Source organism: Gopherus evgoodei, chromosome 4, assembly GCF_007399415.2.
Source record: "Gopherus evgoodei ecotype Sinaloan lineage chromosome 4, rGopEvg1_v1.p, whole genome shotgun sequence".
NCBI classification, from domain to species: Eukaryota; Metazoa; Chordata; order Testudines; family Testudinidae; genus Gopherus; species Gopherus evgoodei.
In genome coordinates, this window is record NC_044325.1 from 129,368,740 (window position 1) to 129,374,047 (window position 5,308).

Genomic DNA, 5,308 nt, shown 5'->3' on the forward strand with positions numbered 1-5,308 from the left:
CTCTATCTCGCTGTACACCCCGCAGTCTGGAGGGACCGGTTCTCTATTGACGTCTACCTTCCATAGGGGAACCGATCTACCCTAACTCCCTCTTACTTCTCCACTATATGATCGCATTGCACCGTTGTGTCCTCTGAGGTTGGCCTGACGCGTCTCTGTCGAGGCCCCCGGTAAACTCATTGGTGCTGGCTGGGTGTCGGCCGCGACCACCATCCGTCAGCCATCAGAGGAGTCTGGGCAAGGCACAATTTTGCCTCGAGCCCCACGTTGAGTGCCAAAAACTGTTGCTGGCACAGAGTGCCCGAGGGTGACAACGGTTGGGTCCGTTGCCCGGTGTGCTTCGCATCCAATTATACACACCAGGGTGGAGAAATAACCAAACTTTATTTAGCTCAAATAAGAGGCCTGGAGCCACATAGGACTCAGATCAAGCGTGCCAAACAAACAGCTAACCTAACTATTTATACTGGAACCAAAACTGATACACATTATAACATGATCTGCCATTCACACTGTCCCCACCCAAGGCCAAGTCTGCCTAGTAACAGTTCAGTTTCCCGCCCAAAGGTTAAATCTACCCAGCAACAGAGGGAGTAGGAGTAGCCCCTCCCAACAAGGGCAACCCGAGGTCAAACATGGAGGAGTAAAACTCAAAATGGAGGAGATGGTACACTATGGCTCAGAACAAGAGAACTTCATCGGCTCTCATGGCCTTCCATTCTCCCGAATTACCTGGGTTATGCCAATTGTGTCCCCAATACAGGGGCCCCACCCCTAGAAATCCTAACACTAGCTCGAGGGGCAGTAAACGTGGGACCCGTAACCCTAGCTCCAGGGGCTCAAACCCTTGGTCCCCTAACCCTAGTTCCAGGGGTCCTACTCGTGGGGCCACAAACACTAGTTCCAGGGGCCACAACCCGGGATCCCTAACCTTAGCTCCAGGGGCCCTTCCCGTTGGGATGCTAACCCTAGTTCCAGGGGCACCACTCCTGGGACACCTAACCCTATCTCCAGGGGCCCTACCCCAGGTACCCCTAATCCTAGAACCAGGATCCCTACCTGTGGGACCCATAGCCCTAGCTCAGGAGCCCTACCCAGGGGGCAACTAACCCTAACTCCAGGGGCCCCACCCCTGGGTCCCCTAACCCTAGCTCCAGAGGACCCATCCCTGGGGCCCCTAACCCTAGCTCCAGGGGCCCTATCTGTCTAGCGCCTAAGCCTGGCTCCACAGGCCCTACACGTATGTCCCCTAACCCAAGCTCAAGGGGCCCTTCCCCTGGGACCCCTAACCCTAACTCCAGGGGCCTATCCCATTGGCCATTAACCCTAAATCCAGGACCTCTACCTGTGGGGCCCGTAACCCTAAATCCAGGAGCCCTACCCATGGGGCCCCTAACCCAAGCTCCAGAGGCCCTATTCGTGTAACCCCTAACCCTAGCTCCAGGTGCCATTCCCGTCAGGCCTGTAACCCTAGCTCGAGGGGCCCCACCCCAGGGACCCCAAATCGCAGACCCAGGGCCCCATCCCTGGGGACCCAATCCGTAGCTCCAGTTGCCCTACCCATGGAGCAACTAACCTTGAATCCAGTGGCCCTACACTTGGAGCCCCAAAACCTAGCTCATGGGGCCCTATCCTTGGGACCCCTAACCCTTGCTCCAGGGGCCCTACCAGTAGTTCCCCTAACCCAAGCTCTAGGGGCTCTACCCGTGGGACCCCTAACCCTAGTTACAGCGGCCCTTCCCATGGGTCCTGTAAGCCTAGCTACAGGGGCCCCACACCTTGGACCCCTAACCCTAGCTCTAGGGGCCCTACCCGTGGGGCTCTTAACCCTAGCTCCAGGGACCCTACCGATGAAACCCCTAACTCTAGCTGCAGGAGCCCCACTCCTGGGACATCTAATTCAAGCTCCAGGGGCCCTACCCCTGGGACCCATAACCCTACTCGTTGGGCCCCTAATGATATCTAGAGAGGCTTTCCCCTGGGGCCCCTAACCCTAACTTCAGGGCCCCTACCCTTGGGGCCCCTAACCCTAGCTCCAGGACTCCTACCCTTTGGGCCCTTGAAGCTAGCTCCAGAGGCCCTACCCCTGGGATCCCTAACTCTAGCTCAAGGGTCCCTACCTGTTGGGCCCCTATACCTAGCTCCTGGGGCCCCATCCCTGGTTCCCCTAACCCAAACTCCAGGGGCCTAACGCGTAGGTCCCCTAACCCTGGCTCCAGGGTCCCTACACGTGGGCTCCCTAACCCTAGCTGAAGGGGCCCTAACTCAGGGTTCTGTAACCATAGCTCCAGGGGCCCTAACCATAGGTCCCCTAATCCTAGCTCCAGGGGCCCCACCCCTGGGACAACTAACTCTAGCTCCAGGGGCCCCATCACTGGAGTCTCTAACCCAAGCTCTAGATCCCCTTCCCATTGGGCCCCTTACCCTACTTCAAGGAGGCCTACTCATGAGACCCCTACACCTGGCTCCAGGGTCCCTACACGTGGGGCCCCTAACCATAGCTTCAGGGGCCCTACCCCTTGAATCCCTAATCCTCAACCCAGGACCCCTATCCCTAGCACCCGGGTACCTACCCGTGAGACCCCTAAACTTAGATCCAGGGGCCCTACCCATGGGGCTCCTAACCCCAACTCCAGGGTCCCTACATGTGGGACCCCTAACCCTATCTCCACGGGCCCTACCTGTGAGGCACCTAAAACTAGCTCAACAGGCCCTACCCCTGAGACCTTTAACCCTAGCTCCAGGGGCCCTACTCGTGGGAGCCCTAACTCTAGTTCCATGGGCAGTACCCCTGGGGCCCCTATCCCTAGCCCCAGGAGCCCTACATTTGGGGCCCCGAACCCTAGCTTCATGGGCCGTAAATGTGGGGCCCCTAAACCTTGCTCCAGGGGCCCTTCAAGTGAACCCCTAACCTTAGATCCAGGGATACATCCCCTGGTGCTGCTAGGTCTAGCTCCAGGGGCTCTATCCGTGGGGCCATTAATACTAGATCCAGGGCCCCTACCCGTGGGGCCCATAATCCTTGCTCCAGAGGCCCTGCCCGTGTGGCCCCTAACCATAGCTCCAGATACTCTACCTGTGGGACCCCTAACCCTAGCTCCAAGTGCCCTACCCATAGGGCCCCTAACCCTTGCTCCAGGGGCCCCACCCCAGGGACCCCTAACCCTAGCTCCAGGGACCCTACCGTGGGGCCACTAGCCCTAGCACCACGGGCCCTCCCGTGGAGCCCCTAACCCTAGGTCCAGGCTCCCTACCCATGGGACCCTTAACCCGAGCTCCAGGGGATCCACCCTTGGAAACCCTTACACTAGCTCCAGGGGTTCCACCCCTGGGAACCCTAACCCTAACTCCAGGGGACACATCCCTGGGGTGCCTAATCCTACCTCCAGGGGCCCAACCTGTGGGGCACCTAACCCTAGCTCTAGGGGTCCTATGCATGGGGCCCGTAACCCTATCTCCAGGGACCTTTTCCCTGAAGCCCCTAATCCTAGTTCCTGGGGCCCTACCCATGGGGCCCTTAACCCTAGCTCCAGGGGCCCTACCCCTGGGTCCCCTAACCCTAACTCCAGAGGCCCTTCCCGTGGGACCCATAACCCAAGCTCCAGGGGTCCTATCCGTGGGTCTGCTAACTCTAGCTCCAGGGGCCCTACCCGTTGGACCCCTAATCCTAGCTCCAGGAGACCTACCCGTGGGGCCCCAAATGCTAGCTCCAGGGACCCAACCCGTAGGGTCCCTAACCCTAGCTCCAGGGGCCCCTGAAACACCCGGGAAAATGTTTTTGACCCTTCAGGCATTGGGAGCTCAGCTAAAATGCAAATACTTTTCGAAGACTGCAGGGACTGTGGGATCGCTGGAGTCCTCAGTCCCCCCTCCCTCCCTCCATGAACGTCCATTTGATTCTTTGGCTTTCCGTTACGCTTGTCACGCAGCACTGTGCTGAGTCCCGGCTGTGGACTCTGTCTATCATAGCCTGGAGATTTTTTCAAATGCTTTGTCATTTTGTCTTCTGTAACGGAGCTCTGATAGAACAGATTTGTCTCCCCATACAGCGATCAGATCCAGTATCTCCCAGACGGTCCATGCTGGGGCTCGTTTTGGGTTTGGGACTGCATCGCCACCTGTGCTGATCAGAGCTCCACGCTGGGCAAACAGGAAATGAAATTCAAAAGTTCGCGGGGCTTTTCCTGTCTACCTGGCCATTGCATCCAAGTTCAGATTGCTTTCCAGAGCGGTCACAAGAGTGCACTGTGGGATACCACCCGGAGGCCAATACTGTCAAATTGTGGCCACACTAACCCTACTCCAACATGGCAATACTGATTTCTGTGCTACTCCCCTCGTCGGGGAGGAGTAGAGATATCGGTATTAAGGGCCCTTTATATCGATATCAAGGGCTTCATTGTGTGGACGGGTGCAGGGTTAACTCGGTTTAACGCTGCTAAATTCAGTTTAAACGCGTAGTGTAGACCAGGCCTAAGAAAGTGGCTGTTTGACCTACAAACAACGACAAAGTAAAACCTGCAAGAGCAGCCTTTCAACTCAGAGGTCTAATAATAAGATGTTACTAATAACTGATGAAAGAGTCACAAATGACTCAAAACCATACTCAGTACAAACCAAACGGGAACACAGACACCACCACTTTTCTTCGCTGCTCTTCAACCATGATATTTTCCTCATAAGGAGGTCCCCCGCTCCTGGGGGTTCAGTGCCACAATAACAGGGTGATGTGTGCAATGGATGGAGGAAGCTGCTATTCCATCTCCCTAGTCCAAAAATCAGTTTAATAGCTAGTCCTGAGATATAGGAAGTATCAGTTATTAAAGTCATAAGAACAGATTTAACATTTTGATTCCAGCCAATGTTAAAATGATCTAACATTCAGGTTAATAAAAACATTTCTAGCCCTCTTCATCGAACGCTCAAATGATGCAAAAATAGCAAGTTTGGTTTAAAAAGTCATAAAAGGGATGTCATCCCTAATCTGACACTTGGTGAAATGTAAGTCTAGAACACACAACCAATTTGGGGATTGTGTCCTGCTTCTTAACAGTCTGCCCTGAGGTTGCCACTCACAGTCACAAGCTACTCCAGATGGCTCAGGCCCTCGCATGGACCAGTAACTGGTTAGCGGCTTGGAAAGAAAGAGTAGGACTGAATACTCAGTTTTTGCAGTGGAAAGGGGTAAACAAAAGGCTTCCAAAGTATGAGACAAGACAACAGACATTAGGGCTGGTCAGTTAAAACAAGACCGTAGAGCACCAGTTCTCAACCAGGTGTCTGCCAAAAGAAACCAGGCTTGACTCAC

The 5,308-nt window shown here is 55.3% G+C and overlaps 1 non-coding gene across 1 annotated transcript; it reads right to left on the reverse strand.

The window, feature by feature from the left end:
• Positions 1–4,681: 4,681 nt before the first annotated feature.
• On the reverse strand, positions 4,682–4,874 carry LOC115651757. The gene has a single exon (XR_004000428.1). It is a non-coding gene; the product is annotated as a U2 spliceosomal RNA (small nuclear RNA).
• Positions 4,875–5,308: the final 434 nt, after the last annotated feature.